The sequence below is a fragment of the Marmota monax genome, unplaced genomic scaffold (genome assembly GCF_021218885.2).
Source record: "Marmota monax isolate L192 unplaced genomic scaffold, Marmota_monax_Labrador192_F-V1.1 WCK01_AAM20220418_F8-fsc00030, whole genome shotgun sequence".
Taxonomy (NCBI): Eukaryota; Metazoa; Chordata; class Mammalia; order Rodentia; family Sciuridae; genus Marmota; species Marmota monax.
In genome coordinates, this window is record NW_026691988.1 from 13,741,530 (window position 1) to 13,764,795 (window position 23,266).

Consider the following 23,266-nt stretch of genomic DNA (forward strand, 5'->3'; position numbering starts at 1 on the left):
GTGTTGATTGGTATATGGATGGCGGTCTGTCTTACTCTGAAAACTCCATATCTTTGTCTGATAGTCTTCCAATGGCCCAAACCATTTCAGATCTGGAGGACACCCCGCGAAGTTTGGGACAGCATCCATGAAGGAAAAGATTGCCTCCTGCCCATTACTCAGAGCTGTTCAAACAGACGTTAATGGATTCAAGTCTTAGAGCAACACTGCATTTATTAGTCAATCACAGGAGCTAAAATTCACTTCCGAAATGTGAATTAGAAAATCAAATGCCCTTTTTCTATTTTTTTTTTCACTTTCTTTCCTCCCTCATCATTTTAGGCTGAGCTATGCCATCTGTCTCACCCTATCAAATAATGTGCTGTGCATGCCTGGCAAAAATAAGTGGAACAGTGCACCTCAGAACCCCCTGTGCGCAACCACTGAGCGTCTCTAACTGGTACACAACAGAATCTGGCCATCTGGGGTAACCGGTTACAGCAAGCTTGGCTCCTCCACCACTCAGACTTGTAGACTTTTAACTAGTTGGCAAAATGTCAACTAGTGTTCAAGAACAGAAACACTAACAAACATTTCTTTTTTTCAAAACACAAGAATCCAGATATATATTTCCAAAGCGAACTGGCCGATGTTGCCGGTGGGAAGGCTTCGAAAGCAAAGATCAAGAAGCTGTCACATCCTTGAAATGGAGACAGAGTCAACTGGAACCTGGCGCTTTGCAGCACTACTCAAGTTTGGGGTCAGAACGTGTCTGTCCTTCCCGCATATTGCCTGCATACATACAAGGAAGGGACTAAAGCGGAACAGATGTTGAACCAAATGACACCTTTCAGAGACAGCTCTGCAAGACCTAGGGGAAGAACCACGTTAAAAAAAATAAAATAATCCAAAAATTCATCACATTCCCAAAACCAAAGAAAAACATACTGAACAATAGTAGCATGTAGCATTCCGGCAGTAACTGGATATGGGCTCTGGAGCAGGAATATCTGCTTTTAATTTCACCTCTGTCATTTATTAAATATGTAAATAACATCAGGCAAGTTACCTCACCTCTCAGTACCTAAGTTTTCTTATCTGTAGAGTGGGGATAAAAATAATATTGCCATAATCATTACAGGAATTATATAGTGCTTATAAATGACACCAGGAAGTGAATTACAAAGGTTAGCTATTAATTCTAGATTTTCCTTTTGGTATTTCAGGCATATATGGAGGAAATAATGTGACAAGAGTTCCGAAATTAAGAAAGTCCACCAAGGAGGTGGAAAGGTTTCCCTGATGGTAAAGGGATGCAAGGGTATAAACACCGCCACTGAAACTGGATCAAGCAATCATGGTTTAGGGTTTGTATCTTAAATGTTCCCCAAAGGCCATTTGCTAAAAGTGTGGTCACCAGCTACAAGGAGGTAGGCCTAGTGGAAGGAAGTAAGGTCATTGTGGACATGTCTTTGAAGGGATATGGGACCCTGACTCCTTCCTCTGTTTCCTGCTACCATGAGGTGAGCAGCTCTGCCCCACCATGTACTCTGTGTCACAATGCACTGCCTCGCCATAGGTCTGAAAGCAATGGAGCCAGCTGACCAGGGATAGAAACCTCTGAAGCCATTAACTAAAAGAAACCTTTCCTCCATTGAGCTGTTTCATCTCAGGTATTTTGTCACAGTGATGAAGAGCTGACACAGAAGGGTAAGTATCTATGACTTCTGTTGACAGCATGTCTCACAATGCTATGGGACATCAGAGAGAACACAGCCAGAATCATCACACCTCGCCACCATTGTCAGATCTGGAAAGGAGAGATGGAAAGAAGCCACCACAGGCCAAGAAAAGGCAAAGGAAGAGGGAAGTGGACTTGACCTTCATCATAACCAAAGTGCTTGGTTGAAGACAAAGGTTCTCATTCCCCAGGCACTAAGATCAGGGCTGAGGTTCCAGAAGGTTCCAGAGGGCAGGAAGGACATTGCTTTTAATTCCTCTTCTGCCATAAGACTTTGAGTAACTCACACGCTCTAAAGACTTATTTTCTGCAGAAATATACAGGATTGCATCAAAATCAGAGTTTCTCAAACTTCTGTGACCCTCTTTACAGTCTGATGAAGCCTGTGAACCCCCACAGAACACAAGGTTTTAAAGTGTATAAAAAACATTAGATTATAAAGGAAACCAGTGATAATGAAATACAGTTATCTCAAAAAAAAAAAAAAACCTTTAAGCAAATGTGTGGACAGTAACACATGTGATTCTTAGTTAACAATCAGAAACTTGATATACCCTATGTCTAATAGGCACCATAATGCTGAATAGTCATAATCATAAAGACACCTTGAGGTATTAGCCACCGTAGGAATGTGATATGAAATTATCTGTGATTTCCATTGACGACAAAGTCATCACTGTCATTTGTTGCCTAAGTTGAAAATAAAAGCAATGCTGAAGTTCAGAGATTGGTAAAAAATAACATTTTTTTAACCAAATTCTCTGAATTTGTCCATCTGTAGTTAAGATCCCCAATCTAAGTGAAAAATAAATCCCTTTACAATTTCAACTATCTAAGATCAATGATTATATCCCGGGCTTCACTCCACAGAGAATATTTGCAAGGAGAAATGAAACTATGCCTGTGCTTTCAGCCATGTGGGGAAAAACAGTTTTACAGGGATAGACATGTCCTCCCGGCTCGCTCCAAGGGAGGGAGCATTTATTGACTTGGAAATGAGAGACTCAAACACTACCAGGCACTACCAGCCTACAGGCAAATACATATGCAGTGGCATTAACACCAATTAACCACAGCTCCTGTTCCAGCCCCACCTGCTCACACAGGACCTCCAGTCCCCTTGAAAAGTCCCAACCAAGTATTTCTAGGACTCCAGCAAGGGAGACTTAAGGAGCCCACAGGCAGTCTGACAGCCAGTCACAACACCATCTGCCATTTCTTCCTTCCTGTGCCAGCTCCCCCTATTGTCTCAGGAAGGAACCCCTCTGCTGCCTCTGCAGATTGTGTCCACAGCAAGAACGCAATGCCCAGATGCCCCAGAGCAGCAGTGCCCATACACCCAGACTAGAAAGGTTCTTGCCTTGGGTCCTGTGCTTTAGAAAGCCCACAGACCACAAAGACAACAAAATAAATGTATTGGAAAATACACAGCACCTTCATTATTGGTATTTAGATGTCCCAGAACCCTAAACCCTGCTCCCCAGGGAGCCTTGAGTCAAATCTCTTTTGTACCAAGCCAAAAAAGAAAAAAAAAAAAGACTGAATCTGAATGCCCTGGTTTGTGGGAAGTGCCACTGAAGAGTGTGGAATTAGATACCATTTCGAAAGCAGAGATTAAAGTAGCCGTAATACTTAAGTTAAAGAAAAAAAATAGTACCTAGTCCTTGCTCTCGGATGACATGAACACAACAGACTCTTGACTATAGTCATGCCAAGCATCGCTTTTCTTGTTTCCTTTAGTGCTCCAATCAGTAGTTCTAGGATTATTAATAAATTAGTGCAGTATTTGGAGTAATCATACTCGGTGCCCATACACCCAATTGCAATTCAACAATTCTTCTTCGTCTTAAACTTGTGAAGATGTCAATGGCAGGAAGCATGTTGCTAATTCTTTACATTAACATCTAAATTGACACTTTCCATTCAATCTACAAATACTTTCTATAATCTATAAATTACTTTCACAAAATTAGAGCACTTAATTAAATTTCCAAAAATTATATATTAAAAAAGCTGAAGCTGTTTGTCTTTGTTTTAGATGTTTTGTTCATTCATTATAACATAGATTTATTTGCCTTTTAATTTTGGATATTAAAGAACTTTTGAGTTTTTTTTTTTTTTGGAATTAGAGAGGTATCCTAATTCACATTTTTCATGAAAATCTATTGATATTTTGTATACTTTGAATACATTTACATCTTACATGTAAATCTTATAGGTCAAATATGAATGTAAATCAAGGTCTTGCATTTGTATCTTCTCTTTTGAAGTTCAGAAACTAAAAACACCTCCTCCCGACATACACTAAAGCAAAAGTAGTACAAAATCTACAGTCAATCTGTGTGAAATTTAAAGCTACAAACAATGAAAGTAAACTTGTCAGGCATGACCCATTTACAATTCACTAAAGGATGTTTCAAATTCTTCTTTTAATGAAGATTTAATTACTGTTCAGAAACAATAAAAAGGAGCCAGAAAAGGTATTTCTATCAAATTTGCAACTTGAATAGAGTCAGATGAAATGCCTGGCAACTTCATGTTCTTTACAAATAAAGATTGCGTCGCTGATCAAATTAAGAATGTTTGTGAGACTTCATTTGAACTTTTCCCCTACAGACCCAACGAATATTGGCCGCCATGTTGTGTGTTCTTAAGGTCCAAACCAAGCTTGGCTTAAAACCACTTCTCCTCCAAGACGGTCATGAAAGCATTTCCATCAGTTTTGTTTTGTTTTTTCTTTCCTCTACTCTTATCCAGAAACTTTGTTGGGAATATCTGTAGTCATGTAACACAATGCTCTGATCCAGTTCAAGGGGTCAGGGAAGCAACTGGTATGTCTTTCATTGTCTGCCTGAGAATTCACTGTCCCTTTTCAGTCAGATGTAGAGCCATAGTTGATTATTAGTGGGCGTTAGTTAGTACACCCTGGGAGTGAGAAGGAGGCATTCGAGTCCCATAAAGTCCATGTTTATAGGCAAAACCACTGACTTAGTTTGGCTTTTCTTTCCTCTCTGGTCTGTCTTCTTCCTGCCTCCAAGGTTCCTGGATGCCACATTCTGCACCCACCTCCACATCTCTTGGGCATTTCCCTACCAGACTTACTAAAGTTAAGGCCTGGTAGATGGAAGAAGGACAACGGAGGGCAAGAGAATAAAGCAGGCTCAGAAAGCCCCTTTCGCATTTTTGCTCATAATCCAGTCCTTAAAGTTGACAGATAAATCTTGTAGCACAAGTTTTTTTTTTCAACAACTTACATGATGAGGACCATAAATGCTTTGAGGAGAGTTGTCCCTTTCACACTTGAAAGTTTCGAGGAAGGATATTTCCTAGATATCTGAATTAAGGAACTACCCCACAATAATCCGTATTAACTTGTGTTTAAAAATCTGTATGGAGAAAGAATTTTAGAGATTTTGCAGATACACAGAAGTCCAGTTTTTCACATAAATGTGTGTGTGTAAATGTATATGTGTACATACACCCAAAATCAAGAGTGCTGATATAGGGGAAGGTCAAGTTACTTGCTCAAGGTCTGAAAACTATTCTGGGGCCCTAAGCAAGAACCTTGGATTCCTGACATTGCGACCAAAGGCTTTTCCAGTTACTTATTGCTCCCTCCCCACTACTGCTAACTACTAACACTGTTGCCATGACATGGAAATTATTCAATTCAGAAGTTACTTACTAGGCTTTGAAAATGCTAGAAAACAAAACAGCACCATTGCATTGTCAAGAATCAGCCTCATATTATCTTATATATCATTACTAAATATACAAACTCCAACATGTCCAATTTTAATAGTACAGAAATAATACATAATATTTCTAAACCTAATCTCTAATTTATCTAAGAAAAGGTTTGAGTAATAATGTTATCATGAGTGAAAAGATCTGAAAATGTGTTCTGCAGAAAATGTTAACTAATATGCATCTGTTCTAAAGAATAATTCACAGTGCCGACTTTAAAATGGAATTAATTTATTTTTATTTAATTTTTAATCAGAATTCCAAAATGTATCAAAACATATGCATGTAAAATAGGGCACATGTAGAATAAAACAATAAACAATTATAATTCTAATAATTTTTAACATATAGTAATAAGTATCTTTAAAATAACTATTACATTATCCTCATGCAGTAGCTCATTTTTGTAATCTAAGCAAAGTCCTAAGAGAACAGATCTGTATTTTATATGATGTATATAATAGCATGCTTCTTGAAAACAATATTTCTTCAAAAAATGTAAAACATGCCTGATTTAGAAGTTCCTTTTCAGTATCTGAAATTATCTTCTTAAAATATTTCTTGCTGTTCTTAATTTAGAAGAAACTTCCTTTACGTATACTTTTAAATAGCATCAGAATAAAACCTTAAATGAGGGCTGTGTACAGCTCCATTTTTACTATACCTACAAAAAAGTTAAGTAACCGAAGTATTAAGTCTTCTTCCGGTCACCTGTTAAAGGTTCACAACACACATATTTTACAATACACATATGGCTCTACCTATTTTGAAAAGACTAGATCCCTTTGACCTGTAAATGATCAAAATAATTTTACAATTAATTATTTAGCAAGTTATAAAACTGATGCTGTGATATGTTTCCGGAAAAAGCAGTGGTTTTCTACTTAAAAACATAAGTTCACATATGTTGTTCAGTACCTCCCATTCATATCCAGCTAAAAATACTCCATCTTGCATTTATTTGAATAAAGAATAAAAGGAACTGACCAATCCCTATCCTGAATTAAAGAATGAGCAAGTGAATAATCCGAATGCACATACCAGACCAGTTCCCAATCTCTCCAAGGCAACAGATTTAAGATGTAAGAAGACAAATGTTTTCAAAGACAATGATGGCACAAACATATAGTATTAAGAAAAATAATACCACACTGAAATTAATTTTCTTCTCTCTATTATTTAAAAAAAAAGCCACACCTACACAAAGACCTTTTGTCTTCATCGAAGAACAAACAACAACGACTTCCAATCATGGTGTACAACTGTAATCCCAGTTTTCTGGAGGCTGAGGCAGGAGGACTACAAATTTGAGGCCAGCCTGGGCAAATAAGAAAGACCCTGTTTCAAAAAATAAAATTATTTAAAGAGATAGGGATGTAGCTCAGTGATGGAACACTTGCAGCATGCAAGAACCCCTGGGCTTAATCCCCAGTACATGGCAGGGAGGTTTTAGAAGGGGGACTCAAAAAAAACAAAAACTTCCAAATTTGGGTTAAGGTATTCTTAAAATATTATAAATAATTCTAAACTAACATATACTTTAACTAAAATACTTTAGTCAATCTACAATACATATTAATATGTTCATCAAATACAAAAACTCAAAATTTATACTTGGCAGAATGAAAATTATTGACATTTATGCAAATGCCATACAAACGTATCTTTATTTGCTTTGGGGACAAAATAACTTTAACAGTTCTGTGACAAAGGTCTCATAGGTCTCTTAGTTCAACATTAATTTCTGACTATTTAAAATAGAGGTGAACTTGGTGGCACGTTACACTTGACAAAATATTCCCAAATATGTGCTACAAAGCAAAGAAGGGAAGGGGTTGAAGACATTGTTTGCTCATGAAATACAAAATAGCCAAAATAAAAATCAGATGCGTCCTGCCAGGCCAAAACTGTCATCCACAGTTGCCAGTTGGAAGTAAAAAATTACAAAAATGAGGTAAGGAGAGATATAGTCATAAACCCCAAGAGACTGGGTGAGGCCTCCCAGTCTCAAAGGTTCCCACACTGTTGAGCTTGATCACTGGCTGAGAAGATCTTGCCAGTGTTCCCAAAGGTGGTAGATGCCCCTCCACTGGGAAGTCCCCTGGGATATTTACATGTACACAGGAGCAAACCCTGACTCCATCTATCCCAGGGCTTAAGGTAGAAAGCAGCCCACTAAAACATCTTGCCAACCCAACTCTCAAGAAAAGGGAATCCCAATACAACAGGTGAAGCTGAGAACACATGTTGACTTCCTCCAAAGCTCTGAGGATTCCCACTCTCATTCACCTAAGAGCTATTTTGAATTCTCACAAGTTGAATGCATTTTAGGGTTCAAAGAGATAGGACTTGGGGGCTAGGGTTGTGGCTCAGTGGCAGAGCACTTGCCTAGCATGTGTGAAGCACTGGGTTTGATCCTCAGCACCACATATAAATAAATAAAAAATAAAGATACATCAACAACTAAAAATTTTTTTTTTAAAAAAGATAGGACATGAATGATGGGGAAAGAACATTTGTATATAATAGTCATCTCATAAATGCATTTTTCAAACAAGCTACTACTATAAAACAGGAAACTTTTATATTGGCTAGTCTCCTCTAAGAAGGATGTATTTTATTTAAGTGTTTGAAACAAAATAAAAATTAAAAAACTAAATCTTACATGTCTCCTCTCATATTTCCCAGCCCCCAGCCTGGGACAAAGGGAGAGTTTAATAAATGTTCATAAAAAGGATAAATGAATAAATGATTGTAAACATGCTCACTCACCATGTTTATATACCTTTGTGCACGTGTAGGATTAAGGAGCAATTGTCCCCCATTATACCACTCCTTCCCACTTTTTAAATTATTATTATTTCTTACAAGATAGTTTGATATGATACAAAATAGCCCTTTATGATAACATGGGTACCTCTGAATGATTTTTCATTATGCCCAGTTGTCTAGAATAACATGTAACAAAAATCAGCTAAGCATAGGCATAATACAAATTTTATCCCTTACATTCTCTAGTCATAGGCTAATTCATCTTAATGAAGCCACTTCTGAATATTTCTTCAACAAATTCTCCTATTATTGCACAGGTTGAATAAATAATAGTATCCCTTCTAACTCCGGCTCCATTGCAGCCCTGTTTCCAATGGTTGGGTGCAACACAATGTGCCTGTACATGACTGTGTGTTTTGTCTACTTCCTGACACATAAATACCCCTGAGGACAGGAAAAGAACTGGTGTGTGTGTGTGTGTGTGTGTGTGCGCACACACACATATGCGTGCTTGCACACAGGCACTTCCCTAGATTGTTCTCCATGGAAATCTCCTTCCATGTGGGACAGGAGCCAAGGAGAGCCCCAGGACTTCCCCAACCCTCAGCTGAGGGTGTGGCAATGGCGCTCACCATTATGAGCTGAGTGCCCACAAGGAAGGAGGAAGGAGACGCAGGGAGGAGGCGGGAAGCTGGGAGCAAGTGCAGAAGGTTTTGCTGTGAGAAAATAATCTAGGAGTCCAACATCGGGATGGCATTTTAAAGTTTGCAAAGACTTCTCAGAACTACCACATTCTCAAGTGAGGCCTCTAAGACCAGCCGGAATGTGGAGATCTATTGAGTTTTACATAAACTTTACCCAACAAGGAGAAATCACGGAGAAAAAGCTCAGCCTTCTTGCTCACTGATGTATTTAATTATGTCTTCAGTATAAAAAAAAATAAGTTTTAGAACATTTCCAGCCTTACTTCTACACTGAAACCTCTTCCGAGTCCCCGCGATCCAATGCAGAATCCATTAACCCTTTATTAGATCCCAGTGTTGGTGATGGTTTTATAATTGCACCTACTCTGAACATAATTCCCATGTAAATGGAGCTCCCAGCTCAGGGCCTGACATAACAGTGGACATTCAAGAAGAGCTCCTCTCCCTAACAAGATCCTCCTCCCTTATCTTCTCTGAGTCTTGCCTGTCTTCGTTTTCCAGTGACACTTTGGACAGCTGAAATACTCTGGAATTCTATAGCTGAAGTGTCTTCTCTCCTAAAGGTCCCCCTGGTTTCCAGTGCCCAAGTCACACCCCTTGCTCAACTCCTGCTATTGTTCTGATCATAGTCCACTTTGAATTTTAGTTAAACACATATATCCTACATCCCCAAATAAATGTTCAGCTAGTTGGGAGCAGGACTGATCTTGTTTTTCTCAATACATACCTCCATAATCCAGTATAATGTCTTGTACCTGGCTGGCTTTCCATAAATATTGACTGATTCAGACATTTGATTCCAGATATTCCACTGAAGCTTATTGCCTTCCTGTTTCTGACCACTCATAGCCAATTCTAAAATCCATAGATAAATTCATCTACAGTTTCTCTCCCTTCTGCCCCCTCTTTTGTATAACTTTTACAAATATCCTAGATCAGGATTTTATTACTGCTCCCTAACTTACCTACCTCCAATGTTGCCAATTCTTCTCTGCAATGCTATCTGTGGTAATATTTTTTTTTTAAAAATCATCCAAAATATAACCCCAATATGTTACTTCATAACTCAAAGGTGGGTCAAGGTTCTCTAACACTTACCAGACTGATATGCTGTTTACATTCAAGGCCCTCTGTACTCTCTGGACTAGACTACCTTCCCCTTCTCTTCTTTAACATCTTCCCTTCACATACTCAGGCTGAATCCCAAACATACTCTGGTACTTTTTGTTCTATAGTCACACCAATATTATCCATCCCATCTTTTACCATGTGAATATCATTCTTTCCACTGGTCAAAATCTTGCCCATCTTTACATGTTTCCCCAGGAAATGCTTCCTGATCCCAGTCCCCCACCCCCAACAAACCCACAAGATTTTTTTTTCCTCCTCTACTTTCATGAAACATTTTATATAGGCTTCTCTGGGGGCACTACTACCAGCTTTCTTATATTCAAGGCAGATATACACTAGTCTTATCTCTCTTTTAGGGCTTATAAGCAACTTGAAGGCCAAAATGCAGATGCATTTATCACCGTATTCCTCTCTAGCACTCAAATGCAAAATTGCATATGGCAGAACAGCCATAAATATTCATTGAATTTAACCAAACTAAAGCTTTTACAAATATCCAAACAAGCTCAAGTTCCATGTAAGAAGGATCAGAGCCCAAGCCAACAGAGTGTTGGCGTTTGTGATGATTGGTGTTCTTAAAATTTCCACTTAAGGTTGATGACAGAATCAAGCTCTGCTACAGTCCATGAATAATTTATTTGTGCACAAAACATTCTGTTAATGGAAATCTTTTTATGGCTCAAGATCTAAAATATATTTACTGCCCTATAGTTATTAAACGTTTACTTTAATCATTAGTACACAAGATAATGACAAATGATGATTACAGTATCATTATATGCTCTTAAACCGACTTAATCAAGAATACCTCTTCTGAAATTTAAAAAACTCCTCCATGGATGAAGGAAAGGGTGGATTCTCCTGAAACCCGCCAAATCACTGCTACCATCAAATTTAAGAACCCAAGGTTTTCTGTTGTTAGAAATACCACAGTTTGTAAAAATAACCTTAAATTCAAACAGCTAGTACTTTTTTTTTTTCAATTTGAGTGCTCAATTAAAACTCCCTCTGCTTGCCTGCGCTAGACTGACTCAGTCTAATACATCAGAGAGAAAGAGAAATGCGAGTGTTTGCGCATTCCCTAGATGTTGCAGCCTGCCAAAAAGTGTTCTTCTGCTGTGCTATTTCAGTGAGTCCTGAGATGGCAGTGATCAGGCTCCTCAAAAGGAAAAGAGAACTGTCTCCCTGCATGTTTTTATTGTACAAGGCTGAAAGGCACACCTCTGGCTGTTGTGATACACTGATAAGTACACATGTTCCTGAGGATGTGAACTTGGAGGGATTTGGTCAGGGGTAAGGTTGAGAAAATCTGAAAACCTGTCCTAAGTTCTTGGGAAATATTGAGGAAACTGAAAGCATGTCGAAAAGGGGAAGTCGACTCAAATTTTCGAGTGAATTCCTCTTTTCCACTAGAAGCGCTCATAGAAAAAGGAGAGCAAAATATGTGCGTTTAAAAAATATGTATGTGCTTTTTATCGGCTTTTATTTCAAACAGTACTGATGTACCATCAAATTCATCACACTACTCCCTAAACAGGTTTCTCTCTGAAGCTCTCTTTTTCCAGTAAAAGTAAATTTTTGCACTCCCAGGCAAAAGCTGACAGCTTCCTCCTGCCCCGCCATCCTCAGAGCCTGTGCACAAATGTGGGCACTTTCCTGCACGCATGGGGACGTGCACACTCAACATACACACACAGACCCCAGACCCCCAGTCAGGCAGCATTTCCCTGGTTTCCTTGCACTTCGCCTCCTGTTGTCTGTGGCCGGTCGGTCCCTTTTGCTATCACTGCAACTCATACTAGCAACACTGATCTCTTACCAGGTCTACATCTCTCACCAGATCAAGTCAAGGGGGTTAAAAGGTAACCCAGGTCCAACTGGCAAGTTTCCAACAAAGGACAGGACTGGGCACGGTGCCTTTGCATGCACAGGACCCAGGGAAAATTACCAGAGGCAGTGACTTGTGGAAGTGTGTAGAGAACCTTGAGGAAAACAATTAGAGCTGAACACAGTCACAGGGGACACCATTATGCAAAACCGGAGGAAGGAGGGGAAGAGGAGGAAGTGAAGTCAGAAAGAATTCCTTGAGCCTGGGTTGAGTGCCTTTGTCTGTGATGTCAGTGTGGGAGGAAATGTAAAGGGCACAACATGAGGTGACAGCTCTTGAAGGAATTCATGTAAGTGCATCCTAAGTAGCTTCCTTGCTTGCAGGGTCTGCTGTGCCCACTCAGCCACCCTCATCCCCACCCCCAAACCACCCAACACAGCCCAGCAGATCCAGCTTCCAAAAGTGCAGCTCGGATGGTGTCACTGTTCCGCTCAAAACTGTGTAAGAGCTTCCCACCGTGGGCCAAAGGAAATGTGCCCCCGGAATCCTGCAGCCCAAGACAGTGGCTCTGCCTCACTACTGTACCCACACCAGCACCCCCAGGAGCCCTTCACATTCACAGGCCATGTTTCATTTCACCTCATTGTATCTTTTCAGAGCACAATTATTATTATTGCCATGGCCAAGTCAGGGGAAGGCAGGGGTTTTAGTTTTGTTTGGTGGGGAAGAGTGTTATTATTTTACTTTAAGAACAGCTTTTTGCATTAAAAAAAAAACACTACAAATAATTATGAATTTGTTCTTCTGACTCTACTCTGGATATTTAATAAGTATCAGACTTGCTGATTCATCTCACTAATGGAATTAAAATTAAACATGTGCCCAGATAGCAATTTTCAGACCCCAAAATTAATTTTCAAAGAAAACCCACAACCAAATATTCCGTTAAATCCAACAAATATTTATTGAGTATACACTATTTTTTTAAATCATTCGTTTTTTTAAAGCTGAAGAGGAGACCAACAAAATAAAGACCTACTTTGGCCCTCGAGCAGCATACAATATGGCATGTGAGATAAAACCTCACATAAATTAAGTTGCATAAAGTGCAAGCACAGAAATACATGTAAAAAGTGACATGAGAAAAATATGAAGTGTTAAAGGGATTCTGAAGGCAGATGAAATAAAATACGAAGGTAACTCCAAAAGAAAAGAAGTAACCAGAGTGTGACTTGGTAAAGTGCATTAACCAATAATGCAAATAATAGGTGAGGCAGAAAATGCAATTTATCTTTTGGGAATTCATGGATGAGAAGTCAACACTGTATCAAGTACAAAGATAAAATGAAAATCTCTTTGTGGGGAATTTTGTCCAATTGACAATTTAGAAATTTATGGTAAAAACTGCAACCGCCATGAGAATCAGATTCGAGAGGCTGATCTTAATTCTACAAGGATGTTGCTAGAGGTTCTGAGTGTCTCAGATCAGGGGAATGCAGGTCATACCTGTCAGAGGGCTGGAGAATTCGCATTCATACAGCACAACATTAAGTGCACTACTCTGGACCAGCTCAAGCTTCCCAAGATTATAAAATGTAACTCTTCTCCAAAGTTCAGTATGGCTTCTACTTCCTTATATGAATCATATTAAACAGAATAGAGTGACCACATTTACCAGGCTCCAGTATTTGGAAACCACCAGTCAACTAGACCAGTGACCTCGCAGTGATTGTGACATGCTGTCTGAAGTTGGAAGAGCCAGGGTTCCGTTCTAGCTCTGTGACTCACTTAGGGCTATGACTTTGAGTAAATTACTCAACTGCAACACCTCCCCGCCAAGACTCCACTTCCTCATAACACAAAATAAAATGTGTGCCATATCTACATAATAGTAATTTTTCTCAAAGGAGATAATGTGTAGAGACACCATTTGTATATTTGTACATTTGTATGCCACTACCAGAGCGCTAATGCACAGTATTATAAAAGCAATGATCCTATGATCACCTGGTTTCACCTGGTTAAGTTTTGTTTGATAAGTGAGAGGAAAACAAGTGGTGCCTCCACCCCAAGCTGTCCTACACTGCCAAGTCGAAGGAAGGAGATGGGAAGGATGGATGGAAGGACATGTCACGAGATGGTAAGAAAGCATCCTGCAGCTGGAGCTTCAGATGGCCACAAGACACACTGCGTTTTGCTCATTCTAGGTTTAATTAGTGTTTGCTGACTGCCAGATGAACACATGAATGGATACCTTGTCGAATTCACGAATGAATGAAGGTGTAGTCAAGGGAAGTGCATGGAAAACTGCAAGCCACATCAAGAATGTAATGGAATTTATGAAAGAACGTAGAAAAATAGTTTGGGAAAAATGAAACCACATAGCTTAAGAAGCTAAGACCCATGAGGGTCCACTCACATAGACTGCAAAGCAAATGAAAGGGCAGTTTTCGTAAGCAGACAGAACCAGCTCCAGGGCCCAGAGTCCATGTTTCCACACCAGTTAGTAAATACTCAAACATAAATATAGCCACTCTCCTCCACATTTATGGGTCCCTTATATTTTTTACATTAAAATACAGACAGAAGAACTGTATGCATCTGAAAAGCCATAAAAATGATCCTCCATAAAAGAAACATTTTGATGGCTACTTACAACACTTAGCACTTGTAAGATCTACTCTGAATTATCTGTGATGGCAGGAGTAGTTCTAGTACACCCACAGGTAACAGCAGATCTAATCTGCACTCTTACCGAATCATTATAAGACAGCTAAAATGTGTCCAAATAGAATTACTAAAAGTTTTCCTTCATCTTATTTTCCTAACTGATCTAAGTGATACCAAGAAAAAAAAACATAAAGATACAGCAGAAAAGAAAGAAGAGATGGCTGAATGAGCAAAGAGTCCAAGGAAATCACAAGATACAGCAATTTCCACTGAAAATAGAATTATGTATTTTGGATTTTTTAGTGTCAAGTAAGATCTCAATAATTTCTGACCAAAAATTACTAACCGTAATAGGTATATAATTGTCAGCAAGTTAATTACTACCCCCAAACCCAATACTCTCAAATGAATATGGGATTCTTCATTCTTACTTCAAAGAGATTATACATCTATAGCTCAGATTTTACCTTCCTTCCCAAGAAGTACCACTTACATAATTCTCAAACATTTACAACCAGAGATAATTTAAATGTAAGCACATGGTTAAGGACCAGATTCCAAATAACAGTACCCTAAAATGAACAATGTCAAGACCAGCCAAAAGCATTAGAAGAAAGACAGCAGAACATGAAAAGTGCATTACTAGAAAGATAAAATATTCTGTATTTACGATCTCACAACAAACACCATAAAAAGAACGTTCTAATGGTTGAGGATTTTCCTTTTTTACAATCTATTTTCTATTTGGTACCAATTTGTGGTGAGAGAAAGTGGGCAAATTTTAAGATTTTATTGTCTGGGGAAAAAAAATATCCTCACGTGGGCTGATGGCTAGGCTCACTGATGAAGTTGGCAAGAGGCTTCTGGTTATATGCTCCATTCACTTCATGAAAAAGCTTACCAATGAAATGCTTATGGATTAAGTATCATTCTCATTTAATTCAGAACAATAATTATGTTAAAGCAGAGTGGCCAGTGAGCTAAGTCAGAGCAGCTCAGAGCTCAGTGCAGTGGGCAGGGGAGCCATCTGCACTGGATGTCCAGGCCAGGTCCATTCTCAGGAGGCACTCATAAAACTGTCTACCTTGCCCATAATTTAAATCAGGTGACACCAATTGAAATTTAACTTTAACACTGTAGTTTGCTTTGAGAATCACTGTAAAAGCCAAGCTGGTGTGTAGAGAGAAAACTAAACGTGGCAAAGACATTTAAGTTAGTGGTTCAGAGTATTAATCTGCATCTTCTAACATCTAATACAGCTATCAAGAAATGAAGTCCTTGCTTTTGAAATTTTTAAACATTTCTCTTTTTGATTTTTTTAATTCAATCTAACGGTTTTATATCCCTTTAATCATTACCCTAAATTTTTCCAAATGGCACTATGAAAAGTTCAAAGTTTTGGTAACAAATAAGTATTGAATCATGAACCTTACAAGAAAAATGAAAAGCATACTCAATATTTCTAATCCCACTGGTGCTCACAGCTACACTAACAAATCAAGTTCCAGGGCAGTTGCCTCCAGGGGGATGATTTTAGACCAAGCTAAGGCAGCGGTGAGCCCTGCATTAACTATACAATACTGTCAAAGAAACCCCATCTGATATCATCAAGACTTAAGATGCTCACAGTTTAGCAGATGCTATTGGTTGGTTTGGTTTGGAAGAAAGTTGGCTCCCCAAATGATTAGACACTTTCCTATCTTATTCATTATCACTCATCAGGTTTTAAAATAGCTCCAGTTTATTTGGAGAAAAATTAAGTAACAAGCTGCACAATTTTAGAATCATGAAAGAAAAAAAAAAACAGAATTTCACAAACTCAAATCTTCCGACCTAAATTAGGAAAACTTTTTTTTTTCCAAATCATCTCTTACAGTATACAGTATAAAGGGTTAATTTAAGCATGAGTTTTCCTGAGTTAAAATAAAAAATTTCCAAGCCCTAAAATCAGTATCATTTAGATTTCTGATGCCAAAAATCTGTTTGACAGAGTAGGCTTTACTATCCTGACATTTTAACAGTAGCCAAAGTCCTGTTCCCACTAAATTCTGTCTTGGCAGTACCAATCATCTGCTAAAAGCCTGAACTCCTCCTGGTTCTGAGTTCTCTACCTCAGGAGCTTTCCATAGCATCCAGGGTAACAAGAGAGCTGAACTGATCCAAGTCCTTACTTAAGATGTCTATTCCTGGGGGTGGGGTGGGGGGAGAAAGCACTTCGAACTATAGTGGAGCAAAATATATTCCATGCATTTACAATTATGTCAAAATGAACTCCAATATTATGTATAGCTAGGATGTATGAATAAAAAAAGCATTGTTTTAAAGATGTCTGTTCTTATCACAGAAACCAAAATTTCTATAAAAGAAGAATGGTTGAATAAGGTGAGATGCTAATTTACTCAAAAAGTTCATGGTACCTTAGATTCAAATCTGATGAAGATGTAATTACACAGGAAAATCTCACTGGAAGTACAAATCTGATATTCTCACATCACCTCAAGATCACAGGCAAATCATCATTAAAATAATAAATAAAAGGGGCCAGGAATATAGTTCAGTGGTAGAGCTTGTGCCTAGCGTGTGCAAGGTGCAAGGGTTCAATCCTCAGCACCCAAATAAATAAATCAATAAATAAAATAGTAAATAAAAGAATCAATTTAAAAACATAAATGACATTTTTCAATGTTCAGCTAAAATCAGAATATTTCCAAAACTGCAATAAAGACATGCAAATATTTTCATTTAGGTAACACCCCAGACAGACATCTACTACAGGTGTTGAGGGCCCCAAATAATCAATATCAAAATTTCACAGAAAGTTTACTGAATACTGTGCTTGAGAAACCCTTCCCAGAACTAGGAATTCAAACCACACAGAAGGCAGTGGTCTTAACTTACCTAGTGGCCAAATGTCAAACAACTGGTAAACGAGTGTTCCAATCAAATCAATTCACTTAATTTTCAAGTAGATCTGATTACCACCATCTTTTAAAAAATGCAAAGACTCCACCTAACAAGAAAAGGAAAAATAAAAACAACATTTAAACCAGAGGAGCTTTAAAACCTACACCAACTACCCAAACATCAAATCAAGACTGCCACTATATCTTTTCCTAAGTTACTGTGCTACTTAAAACTATAAAATAACAAAAGTACCTGTCAACTAAACTAAATTTTACTGTTTGGGATAAAATGAATATTCAAGCAATAGTAAAAAGTGAACAAAGAGTTTATTTTCCATACTGATTGGCTCATGGAAATTACAGCTACACAATATCAGGATATTTTAAAATCAGACATGAGGAAAAGATGCAAATTATTGCCCTGGAATCATCCTCATTCTTATAAGTTACTGACACAATGAAAATGTGTAGGTTGCAGTTCCTGAAAGCTATTAACACCTGGCTCTAGAAACTATTAACTAGATCAATCGTTTAAATATAACAATGGTCAAGCAGTCCTGGAGAGAATTTACAAGCAAGAATTTCCAAATGATTCTGAGAATGATACCTGTCTCCCACAGAATGTATGTGCTCCAGTAACCACTCACAAATAGCTTAGTTATGGCTTATAAACACTGTCATTTTATTCTATTCATTTTACCAGTAGAAGCACCTTTTCTGAATTTAAAAGATTAAACTGCTATCTCATCTCCAATAGGATATTCAAGAGAAAGTAAGCAATGCCCCAACTGGAGAGATCCTAAAATAACCACTGGGGGGCTGAGCAGAAGAGTGAGATAGAAAATTACAGTTTCTAGATACTCCTGAAGCAGGACTCCCTGGGGTGGACTTAGTATGTTAAAACCTACAAATATTTTAAAGTCCCAGAATATCAACCACAACAACATTCAAGTGGAACATGAAATTCAAGTGAAAGCTTGAAAATAAATTTCAAGGCCATAAATACATGATTTTTTAATTAAGCAATTTGGAATTCATCATAAACTGCCAATTTCCCAACCTTACTATACACATTCATGAAATTAGCTGATAGTTAATCTCAGAATTAGAAAAATAAAGGTTGAAATAGATCAGCTATACACTTCTAGTATTTGCTAAAAAAAAAAAGGTTGTAGTAGTCATGGGAAATATATTCTAATTTCCAAGAAAAACTATGCATGGATTCTAGTCATTGCTATTCAAAAAGCAGTTATTTAGGAAACTCATATGTGTATGGCCTCTGAAATATATAGTCTTATTTATTATCCCAGAGTTTGTGCTATTAGTATGACAAGACAAATGACATATGCTTTGGCTATTATTTTATTTTATTGGTTTGTAGTGCTGGGTATGAAAACGGGGCCTTGTGCATGCTAAGCAAGTGCTCTACAACTAAGCTGCACCCACAACCCATCCTTTGGCTATTTTAAACCATAATGAATCAACAAGTACAGTCACCTAAACAATGGTCTGCAATTTCCAATTTGTTGTATTTTTCCTGGAGTTTTACAGAAAAGTTGCATAGGCTTTTCAAATAATGTTAGCATAGCATGCTTCATAATACCATTTCTGAATATCTGCCAATACTAGTAGACTACTTAACAACTTTTCTTTTGGTTAGTCACTTTGCAAAAGCAAGTGAGGACACTTTCTCTCATGACGCAAAATGAACTTTGAAGATCCTTAAATATCCTCTGAGTTTTCAATGTACGCTGCGAAACTGACCCATACAAAAATCTATGTCCACCATTCTTTTTAGGTCCTTGTCCATTATTTCTTAGGTAAAGTACTGCTATTTTTTCTTTTTTTAACTGTGTAATTCTTGCCATATAAGAGGTCTTAAATTTCTGTGAGTAGCCAGTCATTAACCTAATATGTGAAAAGGCTTTTCACTATACAGGAGCAAGTATGTTCTCATTTTCACATAACCTAAGATTGTCTGCCTGGTCAATAGTTTTAAATGACTTAGGAAATTTTCAGCATTTATAAAGTGCCTAAAAGCAGTAGTATGGTCAGCTCATATCAAAGTTCAAAAGCATATGTACAAAATACATTAGTCACTCATACAGGTGATTCACTTAAATGACTGCCACTGACTCACACAAAAGACTGTTTATCAGGTACCCCTCAAGTATATAAAACACAACGTAACATTTCTTGAGAAAAGTAAAAAATAAGCAATGACACCTGACATTGATGGCAGATTGCTTACAATTTCCTCACTATACAGTAAGGCAACACCTAAAGTAATTTTATAGCCTGATGAAAGGTCAAGACTAAACTTCCTTCCCTTTAATTCGTTTCTATTGCCTACTGTCCACACTGGGATGGGTGGGTGGGCAGTGCTCCATCAATGGTATTTGGGCTCCATCAAAAAAAATCTAAGTACATCTGAATTGTGCATTTCAAGTTACATGGTCTAAACAATGAGTAATCTAGCATTAGGTAATATTTAATCACACTGGTAACATACTGGTCTATTTCACTGACTTGTTATAATAAATCACATGCACCCACAATGCTGGGCTTCCATGGCTTTCTCTAACTAAGTAATTTATCCTGGTAGGACACAGGAACCACACTCTCCAAGTTTACAGGACACTCCCTGGAAGCAATTCAGTAGACTAGTCTGTTGCAACACTGCAAGTTCACTTTGGGGAACCCTTTAGGGTAGGAAATGACACCCTGCAATAAATGATTCATGTCTGCTCGGAATCACCCACAGTGGTCATCAAACACACTCCTTTTATTGAGGATGAAACTGACACTCAGAAGTCCGCCCAGCTTTGGCTACCAGAAGCAGATTTCCTAACTACTGTCACACTGTGAGTCTCCACACCCTGGAGCCATTCTCCTCCCACAGACAAAAATTCAGCCTTATGTATCACAAGCATCTTGAGCACCATCTATGTTAAAGTGGCTTCTTAGTTCAGGATAGAAAGGAAAGGGGGACAACAATGACCACAGAGTAGGATAAAATAGAGCCCCCAAACCACATGCTCTGCTCCACCCGCTTTATCACGGTTACAGTCAACTGGCCTCTTTACAAACCTAGTGAAAAGCTGGCCAAGGAGAAAAAGGAAATCAAGAATAATATTTTATCAGGTTTTCAAAGTACCATTTGAATATTTGAAAAGCCATGCCCCTGGCGAGTTAGTATAGCTATTTGCATACTCATGTTATGTCCCCCAAAAACAAAAAATAAAAATAAAAAAAATAAAAACTGAAGACTTTTTTGGCCAGAAGGATACTCTTAATCCTACCACTCAAATAGAATTATTCTCACTTAAAAAATCTTGATCTGGGCTGGAGATGTGGCTCAAGCGGTAGCGCGCTTGCCTGGCATGCGTGCGGCCCGGGGTTGGATCCTCAGCACTACATACAAACAAAGATGTTGTGTCCGCCGAAAAAACTGAAAAATAAATATTAAAAAATTCTCTCTCTCTCTCTCTCTTTCTCTCTCTCTCTCCCTCTTTCTTTAAAAAAAAAATCTTGATCTAGTATTTGCTCCAGTGCAAGTATATTTCCCATAGAATTTCATAAAGCACATGTAATTCTGCATAGTTATATTTTCATATATTTCATAAGTAAACTCTTCATTTCTATGTACTTTGCATGGTACTCATTTTTACTAAGCACATAATATTCCATACCGCATGTTATTTTCTTCATCATTCCTACATATGGGAATGTTTCACGTAATTTTATTTATTTGCAATGCTAATAAATAGTATTATCAAACAGAATTATTAAATCAAATTTAAGAATATTTTTCTGGACTTCATATTTGTATCCATAATGACATCAAGAGATTCAAATTACCTATAATGCTACCAGCATTAGACAAGCATTCCACTTTCACTAAACTTCCTCACCATTGGATCTGGCTAAAATATTTGGATGGTTTATTTTAATATAAATGGTACTTCAGAACTGCTTTTTACTTTATTTTATTTTATTTTATTTATTTGTTGGTACTGGGGATTGAACCCAGGGGCACCTGACCACTGAGCCACATCCCCAGCCCTATTTTGTATTTTATTTAGAGACAAGGTCTCACTGAGTTGCAAGGCACCTCATCATTGTTGAGGCTGGCTTTGAACTCACAATCCTCCTGCCTCAGCCTCCCAAATCACTGGGATTACAGGTATGCACAACTGCACCCAGCCCACAGCTGCTTTTTAAATTTTAATGTTGACCATAGTTATTTACTCACATGATTTTACATTTACTGAATTTTTTCTTAACTTTTAAAGAGTGCTTTATTTATTCATGTGTACATACACACACATACACACACACACACACACACTTTTCTCTGAATTGTTTCTGTAAAGTTATTGTTTAACCATTTAATATATCTGGCATGTATTTGAGTATATAGCTGATGTACATATTCAAATATTATTGACAAATTCAAGTTATGCACAATGCTATCTACTAAAGCTATCCTTTTCCACACATCTTCCTATTAATTTGCTCTATTATTTTGCCTGTGTAGGATGTACCCTAATGGATCTGTTTCTGGGCTCCTGGATTTGTTACCTTGATCTACACATTTATTATGGAACTTTCACCCAAACTGAGTAAATGTAATGTGACTAGCACTGTGTTAGGTAGTGCTCAGCACATAATCACACGAGCTTAGTGTTCAGGTTCAAACTACTGCTAATAATTTGAATCTATAGTTGGCAATGTTTTACTCCTTGATCTCTTTATTTTTTTCAAATGTTTCTTGATATTCTCTCATATGCATGTGTGTACTTGTGAAATTCTCACCCAATTTTAACTAAGTGTATTATTTGTCCTCCATATGTAGTCAACACCCCCCCCCAAAAAAAATCAACAAAAGTAAAAATAAACTGTGAACAACATCACCACTAAAAAACAATATCTCATCCAACCGTTTTATATTTCTCTGGTGGATCCTTACATGACAAAGCCCTTAGTGCATTTAAGACATAGTAGAATGGCTTAGAAGACCTCATACCTAGTACCTTCCTCCTTTCTTTCCACCCAGCCAATGTCTATTTTGCTATCTGTGAAATAGATGTCCAATCAAAGGTAGATAAAAATGGATAAATGTAAATTCCTTAAAATACAATAAAATATTTTAAACTTAAATTTGACTGAAAATAGTGTATATTTGGTTGTGCATATTAGCTTAATCCAATGTTATTATTGTAGTGAACTGAATGAACTTAGGTATGCACAAGGAATCTTCTATTTCCGATAAATTGTATTGTGCATGAAGAATTCTAGACACTGATGAAAAGGTAGGGAAGGGAGGGGGAGACCAAATAGAAGGAACAAAAGGAGAAGAAAGAGCTGACTGTCCCTGTAAAAGTACCAATGAGGACAAGAACGGGGTTTTGTCCCCTTGCAGAAAGTCACACTAGGTGTCAAGTTGAGCACAGGCACGAATGATGTGCTTCTCCATTTTCCTGAAGATAGAAACACGTAGAAAATATGGCAAATATTTAAGCCTTATTTCTTGAGACTCAAGATGCCCACAAATTTTCTTTCCCAGAGTTCAAAATAGCAAGCTGAGTGGGTGTAAGCACTTCAAGTGGGGGGAAAAAAAGGTAACTAAGGAAAAGGAAATCATACTTTCTGCTCCTTAGTTTAAGACTTTTAAAAGAGGCTATTTAAAGAGATACTTTTGATCTGGATCTCTGGTTGTCTTGAATCTGAATACAAATGCAGTCCAGATGCCTTTAACACAGAGCACCCAGGCCACATCTAAATGTGA

At 37.8% G+C, this 23,266-nt stretch overlaps 1 protein-coding gene across 21 annotated transcripts in view; it reads right to left on the reverse strand.

Moving 5' to 3' along the window:
• Hivep2 (HIVEP zinc finger 2) overlaps window positions 1-23,266 on the reverse strand; it is a 183,518-nt gene that overhangs the window by 64,562 nt on the left and 95,690 nt on the right. For 19 of the 21 annotated variants that reach the window (XM_058581671.1, XM_058581643.1, XM_058581651.1 and 16 more), the window contains one exon: window positions 17,471-17,582. The exons of 1 other annotated variant lie outside the window; for it this stretch is intronic. The gene's annotated coding sequence lies outside the window, so the exon portion shown is untranslated. Of the gene's footprint in view, window positions 1-6,668; window positions 6,786-17,470; window positions 17,583-23,266 lie in introns of all 21 variants that reach the window. One more of the 21 variants, XM_058581646.1, reaches the window with a different exon arrangement.